This window comes from Rhinolophus ferrumequinum, chromosome X, assembly GCF_004115265.2.
Source record: "Rhinolophus ferrumequinum isolate MPI-CBG mRhiFer1 chromosome X, mRhiFer1_v1.p, whole genome shotgun sequence".
In the NCBI taxonomy this organism is placed as follows: domain Eukaryota; kingdom Metazoa; phylum Chordata; class Mammalia; order Chiroptera; family Rhinolophidae; genus Rhinolophus; species Rhinolophus ferrumequinum.
This window is the reverse complement of record NC_046284.1, coordinates 93,207,907-93,230,836: the sequence shown is the minus strand read 5'-3', so window position 1 is coordinate 93,230,836 and position 22,930 is coordinate 93,207,907. Positions and strand designations below refer to the sequence as shown.

The 22,930-nt window shown below is 45.5% G+C and overlaps 1 long non-coding RNA gene and 1 other non-coding gene across 4 annotated transcripts in view; one reads left to right on the top strand and one right to left on the bottom strand.

Annotated features, from left to right (window-relative positions):
* Window positions 1–22,930, bottom strand: part of LOC117026224 (uncharacterized) — a 91,198-nt gene that overhangs the window by 28,824 nt on the left and 39,444 nt on the right. The window lies entirely within an intron of this gene.
* On the top strand, window positions 8,775–8,848 carry TRNAI-AAU (transfer RNA isoleucine (anticodon AAU)). Its single transcript has one exon. It is a non-coding gene; the product is annotated as a tRNA-Ile (tRNA).

Genomic DNA, 22,930 nt, shown 5'->3' with positions numbered 1-22,930 from the left:
GAACTCTCTTCCTGCTCTATCACAAGGCCATAAACTCAGAGGGAGTCCTAAGGGCAGAAGGTAGAGGCTGGAAGGGAGGGCAGGGCAGGAGGACCGAGGCTGTGACCAACAGCACCGGACGGAGGTCTCCACGTCATTCCCAGGTTGCCCTGGGGAGCTGGAGCCTTCAAGCAGCCACACAGGCCTGGGCACAAAGAGCTGCTCCTTGCTGTTTGAGCCTGGCACCCTCTGTAACTCCAGGGTGAGAAAGAAGGAGTTAACATCCAGAATCTTCCAGTGGAAGCTGCTCAGAGCTCGAAGCTGCGTTTGTGAAAAATAGGCTCAATTTGATATTTGGAGAGCAATGAAATTGAAATCATTTCAAATTTTAAATGCCCAACATATTGACTCCCACCCTCTGATAGATCTTCCAAATTAGTTTGCAAGCTCTCCATGCCTAGCTCTAGGAGGGGATTCACTTCTTTGCCAAAAATGTTCCTCTCCTTGAGTTGGAAAACAAGAGGCTCCGCCAGGTTGGCGGGTCTCCCTGAGCCCGAGCCCTGGGTGCGCTACCGCATGCCTTCTGCACGGAGCTGAGGAGCGGCGGGTTTTTCCTCCTCTCTTAGGTAATGAATTTGATCTACTGGGGCTGTCTTAATGACCAGATACCATGGTGATAGGCACCCCGTAAACACAGAAATAAACAGGTAGAGAGATATATAGAGGTGGGCATCCTTTGCTTCTAAGTGCCTTTTCACTAGTATAAATAAAGCAAGAGAATAAAGTTGTTGGAGACACTTGCAATACTAATGTGAGGAGGAAATTAAACACTAATTACAGCATTAAGGATAAATGAAAAGGCCCACGCGGTTCGTGCGCGCTAGGGGGCAGGGGTGGGAGAGTTGAGAGGAAAGGTCTGGGCCTGTATGGCTGCACCCATCTCTCGGAGCTCCGCCCCGGAGGTCATCTGCACGCAGACAAGTATTCTATGGCTTCCTGTGTCTTTCTTCCAGAAGGCATCCCCCGGGCCCAGGGGCCCAGGGAGGCATGTGTGGTGTGGGTTGGGGACTGGGAAGCAGGTTGTGTTAATGCCTCAGGAGTTAGGAGTGGCCCTCAACCAGTGAGGAATGGGCAGTGAAGGATAAATACCCCCAACTTCCTGGCCTCTCAGTAGAAGGATGTTTCTGGTATCTTCTACACAGTCCTTCGGAGGACCCCAGGCAGCATTGCACCCCAGGCGCCTATTAACAGGTCTGAATGGGCTTTTCCCATTTCCCTTTCTCACTTCCCCACCCTCAAATAACAACTTGCGCCTACATCCTGGCCTCAGGATCCCTCTTTTTTGAGGGGAACTCAAATCAACACAGGGAGTTTTACACCAGCTGACCAGTGAGTTAGTCTAAAAGTATAGCTTGAAGCCCGCGGACAGTGTCACAAAAGCACAGGGTCCGCTCTCCGAAGGGCCCCATGCTTGGTTTAATGCTTTGCTGCCTCTGTCTGCAAATTCTTCATAATTTTACATTTGAACCTGTGTTTCGTAAATAACATCTGGTAGGACAATGGAGCATGCAAGTGAGCAGCAGATACACTGGGTGGCAGCTTGGGCTCTGCACACAGCACAGCCAAAGCATTCCCTGGCAACCCAGGGCGCACATGCACGCCTGGGGCAGTCAGGGCACTGCAGAGCCCCAAGGCCCAGATTGGCAGTGGTCATGGCAGCAGAAGTAGCAGCTGAGGCGCAGGAGAGAGGAGTGGCTCCACATGGGGTTAGCACTGGGACCCGCAGTGGGAGGCCAGCTTACCCATCAATGCCTGGACCCCATCCCTGTGACATCTGCACAAATATTAACTCTCCAGCCTGAGCGCCTGGACAGAAACTGCTGGAGCTCAGACAGTATACTTTTGTCAGGAAATTATTTTTAAAAATCAAAGCGTACACATGGATGTTGCAACAAAGCATATCGGGGAGTTGGTAGAGCTTTTCAGAGTTTAGAAGCTTGGGTTTTGAAAACTACAGCAACATTGCATGACAAATATCCACAGGCTTAGAAATAGAAATTAAATTTAAAGATCGTCAAATTCAACTGAAAAGAACACTATTTTCATCGGAAGCTTCAGATGGACCAATTATTAACAAAGAAGACAATTTTTAAAATTGATTTTTCCTTGTAATTGAAGGTACAGTAATAGAATGCATAAGCGGGCATTTTGATTACATATAAATCATGAAGCCACTTTCAATTTCTTCTATGACCTCTACAAGTTATAGGAAATGTCAGAGAAAATATTTAAATGCCATTGTATAAATTTACATTTAAAATTAAATTCAGACTTACATGAAACTGATTTATACAGTTAAATTTTTTAAAAAAATTGTTTCGTGAGAATCATTAGCTCCAGATATACTAAAAAATTTTAATTTCAAAACACAATATATTTTAAAATAATCTATTAGAAATTTATCCCAAGGTTGTCACAGCCTATAAAAATACTCTTAAGGGCGGCCGGATGGCTCAGTTCAGTTGGTTAGAGTGCGAGCTCTCAACAACAGGGTTGCCGGTTCAATTCCCGCATGGGATGGTGGGCTGTGCGCCCTGCAACTAAAGATTGAAAACGGCAATTGGACTTGGAGCTGAGCTGCGCCCTCCACAACTAGATTGGAGGACAATGACTTGGAGCTGATGGGCCCTGGAGAAACACACTGTTCCCCAATATTCCCCAATAAAATAAAATAAAAAAATACTCTTAATAGCTCTAGTAACAGTTGCATCCTCAGAAAGAGCCTTTTCAAAATTAAACATTATCAAAGTTACCTGCAATCTTGCATTTGCCAAGAGCGACTGAGTCTCTTTCAATTTACATTGATTGAAAATTAAATTGCTAAAAGGATAAATTTTGATGACCTAATAAATGAATTTGTAGATAAGTGAACCTGAAAAATGTGATCAAGACATCACATTAAGAAAGTATTATTTATTGTATTACATAAAATAACACCAAAAATAATTGTTTTGCAATTTGTAAATTTCTGTTGTTATTCATGTATCACTATACCCCTATTGTGTTTTACAAGTAATAAAACATTTTTAAAGGGAAAAGCTTTATATTTTAGTACCGTGTTTCCCCCAAAATAAGACCTAACCGGAAAATAAGCCCTAGCATGATTTTTCAGAATGACATCCCCTGAAATAAGCCCTAATGCATCTTTTGGAGCAAACCTTAATATAAGACCCGGTCTTATTTTCGGGGAAACATGGTAGAGCACAACGCTCATAATACCAACATGGGCCAGTTTGTTGTGTCCTCCACAGCTAGACTGAGAACAAAGGCTTGACTCGGAGTTGGGGGGGAGGAGATAGTGGGAGGGGGGAAGGGGGGAAGAGACACAGGTGTGAGCCATCAGCAGCTGGGAGCTGTGTAGGTTGGCCCTGAAGAGGGATCTGGGTAACACATGACAGTGTCTACTACAGTCCACCCCTTGAGACACTTCATTCACTTCCTTCTTGTAACAAGTTTATTCTACTTGAGAAGAGCTTGTTCAGGATTTTGGAGTCTTGTTTTCTGGGAAACTTCAAAGACACGGGTTAGTTATAGCTCCTGTCACTGCTGCAGTGGATTTTGAAGCCATAATAGATACTCCTCCTCCACTACCTATCTTAGATTCCCCTCCATTAGCACCCCTGTTATCTAGTTGCCTTTCCTGGTGAGGTGATAAAGACACTTATCCCTGAAAGTTCTGAACCCAGGGTTGCCATGGCCTTCTTAGGCTGTGATTGCTGTACTTATCCACTTACCATTAACACTGGGCATTAAGAGAATTATTTGGGAACCAGATTCCTCATTGTCCCAGTTGTGTAGCAGCAGCTCTAGCGCCTCCTAATGATCAGAGGTCCATTACCACTGCCAGGATGGTGACTCCTTTCTTTGCCTTCTGGTCATTTGGCACAGGGAGCCCAAAGAGACTGGGGTGGGGGATACTGATTCTTAAAGTATAATGAAAAACCTACTGTATCCCCTAATGTTAGCAGTCATCTTCTGAGAACAAATACTTGTAGATCCACATTACAGCAGCCAGAAGCACAAATTCCCCAAGTGGAGTAATGGGATTGATATTAATTGGGCCACTCCTATTTCTACCTCTTTGTTCCTGGATCCATATATCCTACTATTGGGGCTATAGCACCATATGATCATTGTTGGTTTAGAGTATGTACACTATCCTGGAAGATGGCATCCCATCCTTACAGGATATTATCTCCAAGTTGGTGTGTCAGTGGCACCATTAACAGGCCATTTCTCCACTTTATCATGCCAACAGCTCCTGAGTGGTGCAGTATGTGACAGAACCAGAGCATCCTGTGGTCATATGCCCACCGTCATGTCTCATTTGCTATAAAGAGGATCCTTGTGTCTGAGGAGATGTTATGTGAGATCACATGTTAGTGAATCTAGTGCTCTGTAAGCCCTGAGGGAGTGGTGCTAGCTGAGGCCCAGCGGACAGGAAAGGTAAACCCATACCATAAATATGTATTCATCCAAGTCAAGATGAATCATTGCCCTTTCCAGGGTGGAAATCAACTTGCTACCAAGTGGACAACTGGTTGCCTTGAGGAATGGTGCCATACTGGAGGTTTAGCATTGGTCCGTTAATGACAGAATGGACATTCAACAGTGCCAGTAGCTAGATGAGCCTTAATGAGGGGGAGCCCATGTGGTTAGGCTCATGAGTAAGCTCCATCACTGTTGCTATGACTACTTCCTTCACATACCTATTATACTATCGTGCTGTGGGGTGGCCAATGACAGAGGATGGCTGATGTCAATTGGCAGAGTCATTTTGTCTACGTGGTTGTTTAGTGCCTCTTCTGTACTAGCTGCTCTCTGGTGGATATTTATGTGTGACACAAAGATCTTCATATTTTGTGCATACTCCCATAGGTCCCTCCATATGCCTCTTCCCCAGATGTTTGTCCCTGATCTTCTAATCTTTCTCCTTCCTGTTCCCTGACCAAACAGCCTAGCCATTTGCCACTGCCTTTGAGTCTATATATTTTATTACTTCAGACCATTCTCTTTCTGCACAAGGTAAATTATCATGTGCATCATCTAGATATCCACCCACAGAGAACATTTCTCCTCAACTTTGTCTTTCAGGGCCATCTCCGATCGAGGCTGGAGTGTGGCAGCAATCCATTCTTGGCTTGCACCGACGTACCAAGTTTACCCATCTGTGATTCAAGCTCAGCCTTTCCCCTTATTCATCATGAGGGGGTCATGAGGGACCCCCCAAAATGTCGCTATTTGACGTCAGATGAAGGAAAGATGCTGCTGCAACAGTGGTGGATGACATGGGCATCTAGGCCAGCTGTTAGTACAGCTTACTTGTGCGCTCTGGTCCTACTTTTACCCAATCCAGAAGTACCATTTTCATCACACAATGGATTGCTGCTGAGCCTACCCAAACTTATGATTTGGTAGGTCTTACAGTTCCAGCTCATGATGGGCAGTTATGGTCACATGGTCACTTGATACCCCATATTTAGATGCTCCATGCAGAGAGCTGCTTTCTGAATAGCATGCATGGCCTTGCTCCAGAAGCTAGATCCAGGCAGCTACATTGTGATTCTTCTATTCACATCGGGGCTTGCTATAAACTCCATCCAGTATCTTTACCCACTACACTTATCTCAAGTATTAGGCCATACAGCCCAAGCCACAGGGCAGCTGGCACTACAACCTGGACTTCCTGCAGCGTTCTCTCCTGCTCTGGGCCCCACTCAAAGCTGGCGGCCTTCTGTATCACCCAGTTAATGGGTATCCCCAAGTGCAGAGCACGCTACTCCAAGACCCTGAGGGGGCTTACCAAAGACGGTGCTCCTTTTTTAGTGGTGGGATGAAATGCAATAAGTTGTTTTTTTACTTAGTAGGGGATGTCCCAGCATGTCCCAGCCCACTGGGTCTCTCAAACCTTCATTGATGTGGTTGGGTCCTAATTTTCATAGGGTTTATCTGCCACTCCCTGACACTCATATGTCTTACCAAGACCTCCAACACTTCTTGCTCATCTGGTCTGATTAACATGACGCCATCAACATGGTGCATCCATGTGATGTTTTGCAGAATGTCCAGATGGTCCAGAGGCTTTCCGATTATGAGAGAGGGTGGGAAAGTTAACATAGCCCTGGAGCAAGACCATCCATGTCTACCATTGTCCAGCCCACAAAAATGCAAGCTACTAGAGATGGAAAAGAAAAGTATTTGCCAGATCCATGGCCACATGCCATGTGCCAGAAGCAAAGATACCACATTAGGCAAAGCAGCTATAATTGAGGCTTTTGCTTGACTAAGTGATCTACTTTCATTCACCATGATCCATCCAGTTCTTTTAGAGGCCAGACTGGTGAATTAAATGGGTATATGTTGGGGACCACCACCTCTGCATTTTTTACATCATTGAGGGAGGCCCTAATATCTGCCAACCCCCTAGGATGTGATACTGCTTAAGATTCACTCTCTTGGCTTGGTGTATGAGGAAGGTATTACAAAGGCTTCCGCCTCATCTTCTCTACGACGGTAGCCCTTACTCAATAGACCAAGGAACCAGTATGGATGGGGGTTCTGCTAATCACTAAGTGTGTCCATTCCAATAGACATTCAGGGACCAGAGAAATGACCACTTGGTAGGTTCATGGACCCAATGGAATCACCACCATTTATTACCTGGTCGCCATGTGCTTCCCATTTTAATAAGGGGGCCCATGGTTTAGGATTGTGTCCCTGGTAGCCATGTCTGTACCAACAATCCTTGAAAAGTCTGCACAGTCTCATTTTTCTAAGGCTCTGTTACCCACACAAATGGCCATAAGACTCTTTGGAATAGAAATGAGCCTTTACCAACAAGAGGTGGGAGTTGATGGCTAAGTACCCCAGCTTCCTTGCTCATTTGGGAGAATATTCTGCTCCACAACATCTCCCAGAGAGTCCCCAGTGCGATTGTGCCCCAGTTGCCCACAGAGGTCGCCTGCTGTTTAGTTGACCCTTGACTGCCCTTCCTCCTTTCCCTGGCTCACTTCCCCAGTCCATCGCCACGCTTCTTGGGACCTCCTCCCAAGTGAACTACTTGTATCCACATCCTTGTCTCAGGGTCTGTGTCTTGGGGAACTCGCATTAAGACAACAGTGCAGAAATAAGGTGACCTTAGAAGCCATCCCGTCTCTTCTTGACTTTTGGGCACTTCCAGTCTGTTTGCACAGCTATGCAGAAAAGGTTCCAGCAGCCTCCATGGTAACTCAGTGTAACATTCAACTCTCATTGCCACACCTTGGCGTTTTGTTCTCAACCCTTGGTCCCTCCTGTTGGAATTTAAAACCACTTCATCATCTTATGATTTCGTTTTCTGAGAAATGGAGAATAGCTGACCACCAACTGCAGTGTGAGAACCACCTATATATTTAAGCATGGGTATTAATCTTTACTTCTCCAGGCTGAATAATCCAGGTTCTTTTAAAGAGGGCCCATCAGTCCTGTTTTCCAAGCTTTTAATCATCTTCACAGCGGTAATCTGTCACCCCCAGCTGCTCACTGTAGACCAGCCTGCAAGCTTCTGGAGACCACCAAATGCATGTTTTAACCCAAAGAAGTTCACAGGAGGGGAGGTGTCCCAGCTGCTGTAAATCACCCTCTCCCTTGCCTCCTTCCCAAAGCCGGAGAGAACAAGCCCTAGCTTGCTGTTGAAGACCATAAAACCTCTCTCCTTTAAAGGGCCTCTTTGTTGGGCATGTTCACTCTAGCAGGCGTGCAAGTCCACCAAGGGCCCATAAAACTTGCCCAGGCTTTGTGCAGATGACCCCACCGGCCTATGCCTTAGCAATCCCACCCTTAAGCCCACAATGAAAATGTTGCTGGGTTCACCCAGAAACAGACTGGACTCAATTTGCCTTGTGATTTGTTTGTTAGCTTTACAAATGGCTTTTGAGGCCAGACAACCCTTCCTAACCCTGACTACTTGATCAGTGGAAGCTCAGGGACTTCTCGGGAAACTGGGGGGGCTTTCGGATCTCCATGGAGATTGTAAAACAATTTACCTCGGGGAAAACTGTTGCTGTCCTTGAAGGATGAGCCAGCATTCAGATGGTAGGCAAAGGTGGTTTACCTCTTGCCCTCACCAGCATGGTCCAGGGCCCACTCCCTGAGAAACCCTGTCATGCAGGGTCTCAGCTACCGCTCCCTGCACAAGAATGCAGGATATGGTGAGGCCAAAAAGGAACAACAACAGAGCCATAGATAGGGGAGTCATACCATTATATTCTCGATGGCGGCTGGTCGAGACACAAAAGCAAACACCCGCCAGTACCCCAACAGAGGGTCTCCCTGAACCCCAGTCTCGCTGGCGGCCAGGCGAGACACAGGAAGTAGGACCCACACGATTCGCAACCTGCCATCCGTGCGTGCCAACCCCACTTGGTAGCCGCAATCCGCCATCCGCTTCTCTGCCGACCAACCAACCCCCCAGCCTAGCCACGGCAGTTATATTAGTGGCCAATGGCTAACTGGTTACAGCTGATGGCCATCTACTACCCGAGCCAGCACCTTTCCACGTGAGGCCGAGAGCCTGGAAACTGCTCTCTGGGACTCTGTCCCCACAAACCCCAAGGCCCTCGCCTGCTCCCTGTTGATGAATCCATTCCAGCAATCCTACCAGCCTTAGTAAGTGTCATCCACACGAAAGGAATTAGCAAGAAGATGACACTGATCTCATACATAGAGTAGTGGTTAAGAGCACAGGCTTCAGGGGTGGCCCGTTAGCTCAGTTGGTTAGAGCGTGGTGCTAATAACACCAAGGTTGCTGGTTCGATCCCAGCATGGGCCACACTGTAAGTTGCGCCCGCCTAAAAAAAAACAAAAAACAAGAGCACAGGCTTTAAACAACCCAAATGTCCGTCCACAGTGCAATGGATAGTCATATAATGGGATACAAAAGAATAAAGCAGAAGAGTAGATCTTAAATCCTCATCACAAGAAAACAATTTTTGTAACTGTGTATGGTGACATGTTAGCTAGACTTAATGTAGTGATCCTTTCACAATATAGACAAATACCAAATCATTACGTTGTACACCTGAAACTAACATAATGTTACATGTCAATTATATCTCAATAAAAAAATTAAAACACTAAAACAAGAACAAAGCATGGATACACAAAACCACATGGACTAATCACATAGATATTCTGCTAAGTGAAAGAAGTACTACACCCTTTCATTTATATGAAACTTAAAAACAGGCAAAACTTAATCTACGGTAGTAAAAGTCACAATAGCAGTTACCTGTGGGAGGCAAAGGGGGTTGTGTTGACTGGAAAGGGACACAAGAAAGCTCTCTGGGGGTGATAGAAATTGTTCCATACCTTGATTTCAGCACTGGTCACACAGGTATATACACAGAGAAAACGGAATCGAGCTATCTACTTAAGATCTGTGCTCTTCCCTACACGTAAATTATACTTTAGCATAGTATTGGGGGGAAAGCCCCAATTTCTGACCTGTAGAATTATGAGCAATAAGTGGCTGTTGTTTTAAGCGGCTAAATTTGTGATCTATTACAAAGCCAAAGAAAACTAATACATCTCAGTTCTAATATTGGTCCTGCCTCCAATTAACTGTGTGACCAAGGGTATGTCCCTTTACCTCTCTGAGCTTCAGCTGCCACCGTTAATGAAAACAATAACTCATTTCCTGCCTGCAGAATTAATGTGAAAATCTAATCAGTTAATGTATGTGAAAGCGCTTGGAAAGTAAGTGGCTTATAAATGGAAGTTTATTATTGTCATATTAAAAATAAGCCCCCAACTTTTGACCACAGGAAATGATTTTGAATCAACCAACCCAGGGCTGATAAGCTCCAATTATGTGATAGGCCCTCAGCCGTAATGTCAGCTGCAAGTGGGTGTGTTCCACACTGGATCTGGGGAGCTTGGGGAATGAATGATGTCAAATACACTCCTTCTGAACACTGCCACCTGCATACCATTTTGTCTCTGTCATGAATTTGACACAGGCAGATGCCTTCACATTTATTACTACTATTTTTTTTTTTTCACCTTCTGTGGGGACAGCATCCCAGGGAGCAGTTTCCAGGCTCTCGGCCTCACGTGGAAAGGTGCTGGCTCGGGTAGTAGATGGCCATCAGCTGTGACTAGTTGGCCATCAGCTGTTACCAGTTTAGCCATCAGCCACTGATATAACTGCTGTGGCTACGTGGGGGTTGGTTGGTTGGTTGGTTGGTTGGTTGGGTGACAGAGGAGCGGACGGCAGATTGCGCATCGTGTGAAGCCTGCTTCCTGTGTCTCCAACCCAGCCGCCAGTGAGAATATAGTGGTATGAACCCCCTATCTATAGCTCCGTGGGTGTTCCTTTTTGTCCTCGCCATATCCTGCGTTCTTATGCGGGGAGCAGGAGCTGAGACCCTGCATTACACCTTCCCAAAGTAAAACACATAGGAATTTTATTTTTCTCTTACTGTAAAGTTCCATGCCTTCTAGAGCCCTGCAGCTCTCCCTCTGACAGGGAAATATTGCTCTGTCCAGGAGACTGTGAGCTAGCCCCAAATCCTATGATTGCTGCCCTCTTAAAATATTATCAGTATATCTTTTTTTTCACAAGTGTAATGCAGGGACTCAGCTCCCACTCCCCACACAAGAACGCAGGACATGGTGAGGCCAAAAAGGAACAGCAACGGAGCCACAGGTAGGGGGTTCATACCACTATATTCTCGCAGGCGGCTGGTTGAGACACAAAAGCAAACATCTGCCAGTACCCCAATGAGGGGTCTTCCTGCACCCCAGTCTCGCTGGCGGCCAGGCGAGACACAGGAAGTAGGATCAACACGATCCACAATGTAATCCGCTTGCTAACCACACTTGCTAGCCGCAATCCGCTAGCTGCTTCTCTGCCAACCAACCGACCAACCCCCTTGCTAACTACAATCTGCTCTTGCTAGCTCAGCCACCGCAGTTATATTAGTGGCTTAAATGGCTAACTGGTAACAGCTGATGGCCACCCAGCCACAGCGGATGGCCATCTAATAACCGAGCCAGCACCTTTCCACGTGAGACCGAGAGCCTGGAAACTGCTCTCTGGGACTCTGTCTCCACAAGTTAAAATACAATCTTTTTAAAGGACTAAAATATCTTTCACTTATGATAGTCAAATTAGAGCATAATACTTAATCTATCAATCTATTCTTTTTTCCTTAAATATTTTTCATTTCTCCTCCTGCTTTTCCACACACGTGTGTGCCTTCACATACCCACCCCACCCCCATGCTCCCAATGGTTATACTATTCTTTTGATTGGATCATGATTTAGCGTTTGTCTTATCAAATGTTTAAATGTTTTGTAAATATTTTGTACACCTGATCCATGGTAAATTATGGTTATTCTTTTTTTTTAAAAAAAAAAAGATTTTATTGGGGAAGGTGAACAGGACTTTACTGGGGAACAGTGTATACTTCCGGGACTTTTCCAAGTCAAATTGTCCTTTCAATTGTAGTTGTGAAGGGTGCAGCTCAGCTCCAGGTCCAGTTGCTGTTGTTAGTTGCAGGGGGCGCTGCCCACCATCCCTTGTGGGATTCGAGGAGTCGAACCGGCAACCTTGTGGTTGAGAGCCCACTGGCCCATGTGGGAATTGAACCGGCAGCCTTCAGCGTCAGGAGCATGGAGCTCCAACTGCCTGAGCTACTGGGCTGGCCTGGTTATCCTTTTTTCATGCACAATCCTTCCCCTGGAGTTAATAGTCGTTTAGCTTCTGGTTTTCTTAGTTCTCTACATACTTATCAGTAACATAGCTGTAAACTTTGCCAGATATCTAAATCTACTCCAAAGACATTCAGACGTCAAGTATTAGATCGATTTCATCTTGTGGGAAATCGCTCTTCTGGAGCCTCTGATTTTCCCAATCTGAGCCGGCTGCCCTCCAGGCCCGGTACACCCATGACATAGTACGATATCTTGAACCCTTATTCTGTGCTAGGCACTGTGATATTTGAGGATCACCTAATGAGGTACATATTTGTATTCCCAGGACACTAAGTCCTGAAGAGATTAAATAACCCAATTAAAAAATGGCTACTGAGTGGCAGAACCAGGATTTTTAACCCATGATCATTTAACTCCAAAGCCCTGAGTTGGTTGATTCAAAATCATTTCTTGTGGTCAAAGTTGGAGAATTATTTTTATTTTTTTAATATTTATTTACTTATTTATTTTTAAAATTTATTGGGGTGCCAATGGTTAGTAAAGTTACATAGATTTCAGGTGTACAATTCTGCAATACATCATCTACATATCACATTGTGTGTTCACCACCCAGAGTCAGTTCTCCTTCCATCACCATATATTTGACGGGGAGGTTATTTTTTAAATGACAATAATAAACTTCCACCTATAAGCCACTGTCGTGCGGGAGACCCTGTTCGCTGCACCATTTGTTGTGCGGGGCGGCCTGCGGGGCCTCTAGTCCTGCTCCCCACATAAGAACGCAGGATATGGCTAGGCCAAAAAGGAACACCCACGGAGCCATAGATAGGGGAGCCATACCACTATAGTCTCACTGGAGGCTGGATCCACAAGACCTGCAACCTGCTGTCCGCTTCTCTGCCTGCCAACCAACCGACTAACCAACGCAGCCGCGGCAGTTATATCAGTGGCTAATTGGCTCACTGGTTACAGCTGATGGCCAATTAGCCACAGCTGATGGCCATCTACTACCTGAGTCAGCACCTTTCCACGTGAGGCCGAGAGCCTGGAAACCGCTCTCTGGAACTCTGTCCCTACAGCCACTTTATAACTTTCCAAGTGCTTTCACATACATTAACTGATTAGATTTTCACATTAATTCTGTAGGCAGGAAATGAGTTATTGTTTTCATTAACTGTGGCAGCTGAAGCTCAGAGAGGTAAAGTGACATACCCTTGGTCACACAGTTAATTGGAGGCAGGACCAGTATTAGAACTGAGATGTGTTAGTTTTCCATGGCTATGTAACAGATCGCCACAAATTTAGCAGCTTAAAACAACAGCCATTCATTGCTCATAATTCTGTAGGTCAGAAGTCGGGGCCCTGTGTGACGGGATTCTCAGCTCAGGTTCTCCCAAGGCTAAAATCAAAGTGTCAGCCAAGGCTACGATCACACCTGGAGTTCAGGGTCCCCTTTCAGGTTCATTCAGGTTGTAGTCAGGATTCAGTCCCTTGACATTGTGGGACTGACGTGTCCATTTTCTTGCTGGCTATAGGTTAGGGGTCACTGTTAGCTCCTTGAGATGAGACCACTTTCAGGTCCTTGCCATGTGGCCCCCACCATTCAAAGCCAGAAATGGAGAATCTCCCTGACACCAAATATGTCTCAGGTGTTGGGTCCTTTTCATTAGGAGGAACCTAGTCCCTTTAAAAGACTCACCTGATTAGGCCAGGCCCACCCAGGATAATTCCCTTTCTTCAAGTCAACTATGTAATACAGCATAACCTAATCACAGGAGTGTTATGCCACCATATTTATAAGTCCCCCTCACACTCAAGGAGAAGGGAGTCTATGAAGCGTGGGGGACCCTGGGAGCCATCTCAGAATTCTGCCTACCACAGGGAATGTGCCAGAAAGCGCATTCTCCCCACTGTAGACAAGGCTTCCTTGACCACTCATTTTGAGAGCTCCATGCCCATCCCAGGTTATAAGAAAAAGACATATCGTTCTAAAAATCTGCTTAAAGCGATGCCGTTGGGCTGATGCATTATAGCGAGGCTGTTGAGACTGTGGAATAGGTCTGCTTCAGCTCATTACAACAAAGATTTATAATATATTCTGGGTTTCTATCTGGTGGTTGCAAATTTTGATAGCCTGAGTTTCTTAAAAGAATCATTCACCAGAAATAAGCCAGTCACAGAAATACAAATACTGTATGATTCCACTCATACGAGGTATCTAGAGCCGTCAAATTAACAGAAATGGGAAGTAGAATATTGGTTGCCCCGGGGCTGGGACGAGGGGGAATGGGAAATCACTGTTTAGTGGGTATCGAGTTTCAGTTTTGCAAGATGAAAATGTTCTGAGATCTGTTGCATAACAATGTGAATATACTTAGCACTACTGAACTGTACACTTAAAAATGGTTAAAATAGGAAACTTCATGTTATGTGTGGTTTTTTGTTTTACCACAGTTAAAAATAAAAATAAACTAAATAAAAAAGGAATCACCAAAACTTTTTGTGATCTGAAGTACGAAAAAGCTCTTCAAAGCAGCCTTGGGGGTAGGAAGTTACTAGAATATTGTAGTAGACGTGGAAGATTTGCTCTCTTGACATCTATCCTTCTCTGTGCCTTCTTATACTATGGAGCCTAGAAAGCTAGGGTTCTGAATTCTAATTGGATTTTACCAATAAGATGTTGTTGTGTGCGACACGGAGGAGGGGAGTAAGGCCGAGGCCATGTGCCATTGACAAGCATGGTTTCTGCAGCAGTTTGCCAGTGCCCAAACTAGCCTCACGGGTGTCAACTAGCAGTTGCAGCAACAGCATGAGTCTTCCTGAGCCCCGGATCACAGCTAAGGCAGCATGCTTTTGGTGCTGCCAGTCCCCATCAAGCCTGCTAGAGTCCTACCTTCTTGGTGAAGGTAGCAGTAGAGGAGCTGCCCTCGGCAGGCCAGTAGTTCTGTGGTGTCGCTCTGAGAGTCACTCCTGGAGGGTCAGCCCTAAGCTGGATCCTCCCATCCTTACAATTTTGCAAATACTCAATACCCTGAACTAAATCCCTTTCTACTTACAATAGCTGGACTGATTTTTTTTTTCCCTGCAACTGAACCCTGAGTGTTAATCATGCGTGATGGTCAGGCCAGTCAATGCTTTAGAATTTGATCATTCCATCATGTGACCTTTTGGTGGAACCTGCTAGAGCCCAACCTCTTCAACTTTTTCTAGGGCTGTGCTGGGGCCTTTTGTGTAAATGGGGACTTTGGCAATTATTCCCATCTGCCCACTTTCAGCCTCGCACCCAATTGGACCCCTACTGCCGTTGGGCAATGCTCTGTTTCTCTCCTTCCCCTTTGACAGCTATTTGAAAACTGTTTCCCTCTACTTGAGCTCCCTACTTGACTATAGCAGACCCTAGGGCTGTCTACCGAAGGCACCCCCTCACCTCTTCCCTGCTAACAGAAGCCAATTTTGTTTGGGTATTAGGCAAAGATCTCTTAATTTGGGGGAATATGTTCTATGATGGGTTTGTGACCTACTCCTGGCTAATAAGGGAGCCTCCTTGGAAGCTTCTGAAGAGAAGTTTCTTCCTGAGAAGAGGTGGGAATGGGGAGTTTTCTTATTGCCTGACTGTCCGCGACTTCCTCTCCTAAAGCAGGTACTTGATGCCTGAAGCGACAGCAGCCATCTTGACATCATGAGGTGACAAGAAAGAGAAGAAAAGGCCAATAACTAAGGATGGCAGAGCAGAGAGGCTGACAGAACCAGATTCTCCATGCAATTAATGAACCATGGACAAAACCTGGAACTGCCTGCCTCCAGACTTCCTGCTAGCTAAGGTAAAGGTCCTTAAGATTTGAACCACTATTGCTTGGATTTTGGGGTACTTGAAGCCAAAAGCCTTCTTAAGTGACACACCTCGCCCATTCCTGGTAACTCGCAGCAGATGCTCTTGCCTTCAACTTTGCAGGGAAAATGGAGTGCACTTCCTGCCCCTCGCTCCCCTGACACACAGGTGTTCTCCTTCTCTCGTCTCACAGCCAAAGGCCTCTTATCCGATCTGAAGCTAATCTCTCCCTGGCCTCCGGACACCAGCCCCGCCCCTATGCAGAGACCTCCGCAGTCATCTCCTTTCCCTCCTGCATCTTCCACTCTCCAGCGGCTCCTCCCCGACTGTGGTCTTGAGTTAACACCCAAGGCTGTATATACTGCACTGAGTGGGCGGATCGTCCTAATCATCGCTGCTTAGCTGCTTCTCAAGAGTCCATTCCCAGTGCCCTGGCCGAGCCCTTGGAGGTGAAAAAAGCAAGAGGTTAAGGTCTTGGAACTGCTTCCTGACCAGAGTCAGGGTTTGCCCAGGACTATGTGTGGGTACTCATGCCAACGCCTGCTTTCCACTACAAGGCTTATTTTCCTTCTGCTTTTTCTCTTTATTTTTATTGAGGGCATATTTTCTTTATCTTTAAGGCTTTTATAGCTTGGTATATCTGCCTCATTTTAGTATATTCTGTTGTTATGATTTATGCTACTTTTACTGGCTCTTTACCCTAGCACATAAACATGTTTAAGTTTGCCACAGCTTAAAAACCTGAAATAAAATAAAAAACCCTTCCTTGACCCTGCGTTCTTGTTGAGTTTTGGCCTTTTCTCTCTCTCCCTTCTCTTCACCGTGAGCTCTTTGGAAGTTGCCTGCACTCGTGGTATTTCTTCACATCCCACTCAATTCTGAACTCCCCACTCCAACACTAGAAGCTCAGCCCAGCTTCGCCTAGCCCAATGGGAATTTTACTGGCAGGATGCTGGGACTCTTACCCGATTGTGGGAAGAAAAGGACAAAAGGGATGCAGCTGGGCCATCAGGACCCCTGGGATTTTTTTCTCTTGGCCCCCATACTCTCTTCTCCCAGCTTCTCTCTTTGGAGTGATGCCATTCTTTCCACCACGTGACTCCCATCTGCTCCAGAGCCTCCTACCCAATGGTTCCCCTTAGCTCCAGTTTGAAAATCGAGGGGAGAATTCTGATTGGTCCAGCCTTGGTCAGGTTTCTTTCCATGGATCAGTCAGCCATAGCCACAGGAGGCAAAGTCATAAGGCGGAGACAAAGCCTCAGAGAGGGGATTACAGCTCAGCTTCCTCCTACACCTGACACATCCCAGGGGAACTCAGTCACTCTCCTGGAGTAGATCAAACACTACACAGGGATGACCCACACTGTCTCCTACCCAGCTCTCTCTCTCTCTTGAGCTCTGGACTCAGATATCCAACTGCCTCCTGGCCTTCTCTATGTGGATGTCCCACAGATGCTTCAAATCAACATGGCAGGACTGAACTCATCATCTTTTTCTAAGCCAGCTTCTCCTCTTACATTCCTCTTCTCAGCAAATAGTATCACTGTTTGTTGTCTCCAAAGCCAGCTCTCTGGGATTCACCCAGCCTCCTACCTGTCTCCCCATCGCCACATTACCACTCTCTTGTCCTGGTGCAAACCCAACCCCCGCCGCCAATCAGTCTCCCCACTCCCAGGCTCTGCCCTCCACTAACCATGTAACCTTGAATAACTCATCGAATATCTCTTGGCCTCAGTTTCTACTTCTGTAAAATGAGCTGTTAATAAAAGCACCTAATCTGTAGAGCTGCTGTGAGGGTTAAAAGATTTTGCACATGTAAAATGCTTAGAAAAGTATATGGCACATAGTAAGTACTCAATGATTGTTAGCTTTTTATTATTGTTTTTGTTGTTGTTTATCTTTACCCTTCTTAAGGCTCTCATCAATTTCCATCTTGTAATGTAGCTGCTTAGATGCCATCTTTAAATGCCCTCCTGGTCAGCAAGTTTCTTCAGGGCAGTGTTGTATCTTATTCATCTATCTGTTTATAACCAATGTCCTTTTATTCCTACTTCCTGTCAGCCATACTTCACCTCAGATCTAGTAGCATTGAAGTAGATAAGAGAATTTTTTTATATCCAGCTAAGGGGAAATTGAGTTAGGACATATTTAATTTGGGTCTAGTGGGGTATTTTGTGAGTGTTTGTAAGACGTTGCCAGCTATGCCAGTGTAGGAACAGCTTCCAGGAACACTCTCACCGCCCATGGGCTGAGGTCCCAGCTGACGTAACCTGGAGATCCAGGCCCAGAGGTTGTATTTCAATGTAAAAATGTCCTATGGTACCCGGAACCAGAAGCATATGAGTAGTGGAAGAGAAACAAGATTTGAAAGTTATGGAGTCAGAAGCTACTCTGTGGAAAATTCTTCCAATCATCAGACATGAAAAATTATAAACAGGGGATTTAGTTCTTATTCATCCCTAGACAAAGGAAATTCTCTCCTGTCAGGAATATATTCAGCAAAGCAATGTAAATGTTATGAATGTACCATGTATTTCCTTTTTCTTTCTCATGGAATGTATGTGGAATAGAATTTATCAGAATTCCTGGGTTGTAGGGCACAAACCTATAACAGTATAACAAACAGTGAGTAGGTCTGTCTGTGAAGTCACGTGTTTTATCCACCCCAGTGAATTGGACCATATCTTAGAGTATCTGATGCCTCTTGTTCTGATGAATTCTGGCAGTTCCAGACGAAACGGCAGGCAAAATTGCCACTGACACAGCAAAATACCCTGAAGAAACATATTTATCAATGAGTCAATTTTTATCCCATAAGAGTAATTCGATTACATAATTATGTAGCCCAATACCATGTAGTGGCAATTTAAGAAGGCGTTCGAATTGCTCTTGTATGCCCTAATTTCAGATTAACTTTATATATTTTTTTTTCGGAATTATTGATCAAACCAAAAATCGATCACCGAGTATGCAGCCAAAAGTTGTAAGATAAAAAGTGCTATAGAGGTGTGTTAAGCAGTTAAAAATATACATTATGTCACCTTGTCTGGATTTCGTGAAGTTTAAGTATTTATCAACTCCTTAAAATTCAGAATTTCTTATGATTTCTCATTATAGTAACTAATTTTGTACCTGTAATCTTATATTCTCTTACTTGACAGAGGGAAGAAAGGGCCAAGTAAAAAAGCTATGGTTCTATCATATAATAGAGCTGGGACTTGGAAATGAGAGAGGGGAAACGGTGGGGCAAATTCAATCAGCCGACTCCCACTTTGGGGATTGAGGCACAGGGATGTTTGGCAAATAGGAAAAGGGGGGAAAGAAGACTCAGAGTATCCTGCAGTTCTGTGTTTAACCACGAGATGGAGGTAAAAGAGTGGTCCCTCCATTCAGCCAAAAACTCATTAAGAGCTAATCAAGGTAAAGCAGGTTTTTCATGTTTCCTGCCGATGCCTTCCCCCCTTTGCCAAGCCTCAGTGCACTTACTATTGTTCCATTCTTTTTGGTTAAAGTCGTCACAAATCTGCATTTTTGTTTGTTAACTCAGCTGTAGCCCGCAGTTCGTCTTCTAGACAACTTTTCCTGCTTCTTATGGTTAAGGGTTATGTTCTTATTAACTATTATTACAAGAATTTTCTGACTCAGAAGTTTCAGGACTTAAAGCTATAGTCTTAGCTCAATAATTGCCTGATTATTTGCTGCTGTGCTTGGAACTTTCATTACCTGGCTTCTATTTCACGTGCATTTCTCCATACGCCGAGTCGGCACTCTCCAAGGAGCGCTGTCTGAGACACCACCCCCCACCCCATCTGTCTGAGAGAGATATGGTTCCATCTAGCTTTACTGGGGGCCCTGCGAAAGCTAAATTACTCCTATGTTAACCACAGGAGAGACTTGTGTAAGAAAGACAGTGATCAAAACAGTCAGGCTTCCTGGATCCAATCCTCCATTTTCCAGGCTGACACTGGACACTGTCACCTTCCGCCCCTGCAAGGTTTTGGCAGGCCTTCAGCTCTTTGGGCCAACACCATTAGCTTAGAACTTTGCACAGAAAGCACAGACAGTGACCAGAACTGATCACCTTCTTGACCTCTTTTGAGAGCTTTGCCATCACCGAGGGCCCTTGACCTGGACATGTACTTGGCATACTGGTGGGGGCTCTTGCTGGAAAACCATGCTGACAATGCCCAAGAGCCACCATGTCGCTATCCTGAGTGCTCAGATGCATGAGCTCCTGCTTCTCCAGCAATCAAGACTACAGTGTTTGTCTTTGATGAGCGTAAGCTTGGCTTATAGTGATGACGCTGCTGGCTGAGGTTGGAGCGTACAGCTGTGTAACAGGATACGGCAAAGCTGACTGGCCCATCCTCACAGCAGCTTTTCGCTACACCCTTAGTAAATCTCCCCTGTTCCTTGACGCTCCAGGATTGACATATCCCATGTGACAATGGGCACTTTTTTGAAGCGGGTGGAGGGAGCAGAATCAGAATCATGGCCTGTTTCCCTTGCAGAGTGTTTCTGGTTCCAGATCCTGGTTATTCTGTTTTGCTCTGTGGAAGAATCTCTCTCTGGTTGGGCAGAACAGGAGAACTAGTGCTGGACAAGGAATTAGGGGGCCTAGATTCAGATGCCAGCTCTGTGACAGTGGCATCCCTCTTGTGGGGACAGAGCCAGGAGTGCAGTTTCCAGGCTCTCGGCCTCACATAGAAAGGTGCTGGCTCAGGTAGTAAATGGCCATCGACTATGATCAAATGGCCATCAGCTGTGGCTAGTTGGCCGTCAGCTGTAACCAGTGAGCCATTGGGCACTAATATAACTGCCATGGCTAGGCTAGCAGAAAAAAGGGGGGAGCTAGCAAGAAAATGGTGGCTGAGCCTGCAAGCGGTGTAGAGAGGGTTGAGAATTGTGTTGCTCCTGGTTCCTGTGTCTCCAACCCAGCCGCCAGCAAGAGTATAGTGGTGTGACTCCCCTACCTATGGCTCCATGGGTGTTCCTGTTTGGCCTCACCATGTCCTGCGTTCTTATGTGGGGAGCAGGAGCAGAGACCCCGCAGGCCGCCCCGCACGACACCTCTTTCCCCCCCAGCTGTGGGGAGTGCCACCAGCGGACAACCCCCAGCTATCAGGCCCTCCACGCAAGGCTACTTCTTTTCCCAGAGCAGACTACCTCCAATGACTGATTGACAAGGGGGTATTAAAGCCCCGCCCTTTCGCCCTACCTTGAGACAGCTCCAAAAGTAGGTCATTCTATCTTTCAAACTCCCATAGAATTGGTTAGGGCTTCCCTGAGGACTACAGCACAGCTCCACGTCTCCCTCTGCCCACTCTTGTGTTCTCTGCTCCCTTCCTCAGGGGTGGATCCCGAGGGCTCTCCCTAAGACACCTCCTGCATGCTAAGTTCCATCTCAGAGTCCTCTTCCTGGGGAACCCAGCATGAGACAGTGATGTTGGAAAGGTAAATACGTTTTCTGAACCCTGTCAGGAGGCTATCCAAAGCCGTGGCGCTATGTTTAACGCCACGCCCATGCTCCCTTTGTGCTCATTTTGTGCAGCTGCCCGTTGCAGATCCTATCAGCTCTTGGCAACTACACTCACCAAAGAACCCAAAGTGTTGGAAGCCTGAGAACCAATTACAAAGATATGTTCACACACGGAAGTGGCTGCTCCTGAGGCAGGCTAGCAAGCAGTGCTGGGATTCTGTAGCTCTCAACCCCAATTCAAAGGGTACTGTTATATTGGATTTTTGAGCCCACCTGCTGTTTAATTCTACGGAATAATTTCCCCACTCAGTACCTCCATCCTGGAGACAGGCCCGGGAGATTGTCCACTCCCATTAGAGGTTGTCCAATATTAACCTTTGCTATCTCTCTTCCTATAGGGCAACCTTGTCCAATAGAAAGAAAATTCAAGCCATATATGTCATCTTAAATTTTCTAATAGCTATGCACACAAAGGTAAAAAGAAACAGGGAAAATTGATTGCAATAATATACTTTACTTAACCAAATATATGCAAAATATTATCTCAACATGTAATCAATATAAAAATCATTAACCAGGTGTTTGGTCTTTTTGAAATTTTTATTGGGTAATATTGGGGAACAGTGCGTTTTTCTAGGACCCATCAGCTCCAAGTCAAGTCGTTGTTTTCAATCTAGTGGTGGAGGGCGCAGCTCACTGGCCCACGTGGAATCGAACCGGTGACCTTGGTGTTATGAGCACCGCGCTCTAACGAACTGAGCCAACTGGCCGCCCTAACCAGGTATTTTAAATTCATTTTGTTCATAATATGCCTTTGAACTCTGGAGTGTATTTGACATAACAACCTCTCAATTTGGACTCGTCACACTGGAAGCATCCAGCAGCCACGGTGGTGACCGTACTGGCCAGTGTAGGCACAGATTCTACGTGAAGAGAGTTGCAGAAGAAGGCATATGAGAGACTGAGACTCTGAAGCTGAGCACTTCTGCTTCTAGGGCTGATGAGTTTAAGCCTGAACTCAAAGGTTCTTACTGGCACTCATCTGTCATTTCTCCCTAAATTAGGGGTAATGCTGTACCAGCCTCATAACGCAAGTGTGAGACTATAACAAGGTAACATCCTTAAAGCCCCGGAGATGCCTGTAGGCTCGCCAAAAACCCCAAACCCCACCAGCAGTTAATGACATCAGCCAGATCTGAGGCTCTTACTGTTTGAAAGCATTACCAAAGACATCTTTATTTCGAGTTGCATGTGTGTGCCTCGTACAAAGTCTTGACCAATTTCCTAATCCCAATCAGGAAAGGAAGCGTTTGGAGAGAGGTCTAATGCTATGTGTTTCTTTAGAATGTAAAACGTTTAATTAGGTGCCAAGGATTGAAAATCTTGATTCAGAGCCTGAAATGGCTAATAAGGTTTTATTGTTGCTATTACTTAGAGTTTTTATAGAACTTTAGGCTGGCAGAGTGCTTTTCAATCACTTGAGGGAATCTAACTTTGTTAACAGCAAGATGAAGAAAAAGGTTCTATTCATCAGAAGAGACAACATATATACTAATATTTTAAGTATTTAAGAATTACGACCCTGCTGTGAGAACTACTGAAATTACCTGCTACGTGGATGCAAGAGATTCTCGTTACAGGCTCAGGACATTAATGCAGACACCAAAGTTGTTACCCTGGTGAGTATGCAGGGGTGAACTTCTGCAAGTCAGGAAATAGGGAAGTTTCTAAAACAAACATTAGCTGGCTCTAGCTACACATATGGGGCTTTTTGTCCACACGTGAGTTTTGAACATTTTTCTAAAGGAACTCTTAAGGTTTTATGGGTGATCGTATTATAAAATCATACACAGTTCCAATACAGCTTAATTTATGACTGCTCTGG